The sequence below is a fragment of the Myotis brandtii genome, unplaced genomic scaffold (assembly GCF_000412655.1).
Source record: "Myotis brandtii unplaced genomic scaffold, ASM41265v1 scaffold686, whole genome shotgun sequence".
In the NCBI taxonomy this organism is placed as follows: domain Eukaryota; kingdom Metazoa; phylum Chordata; class Mammalia; order Chiroptera; family Vespertilionidae; genus Myotis; species Myotis brandtii.
The window spans coordinates 5,824,621-5,825,091 of NW_005370683.1; positions in this window are offsets into that span (position 1 = coordinate 5,824,621).

The window sequence follows — 471 nt, forward strand, 5'->3', positions numbered from 1 at the left end:
TCCGGGGCGCGGGAGAGCCACCACAAGGCCGCCGCGGCCGGTCCCCGGAGAAGTCCACCGCAGCCGTACCTTCTCCCCTTAGCGACCATTACCCGGAGGCTTCTGGCGTTCCCTTCGAGAAAATGGGGGAAAAAGATTTCTTTCACGAGCGTCGAGGCGCTGCAAGTCGCTGTCCTGTTCCGTCGAATGAGATCCCCCTCGACTCCATCCCGTAAGCGGCGTTTCCAAACTCCGAGGCATCCTCAGCGGAGGTTTTCCATGTTGACAGATCTCTCGCCTCCCACAAAATGGGGCCCCGGCGGCGGCCGCCGTCTCCTCTATGGGCGCCGCCATTTTGTGAGGCGGCGGCAGAGCGGGGTGTGTGTAATGGTTGAATAGAGTGACCCCCTCTAGGGAATCCCCGGCGCTGACGGTTACGTAAGGGGCTGTGCGCAAGTGCGGCGCTCAGGGGATCCGCACGGCCAGGCCGCG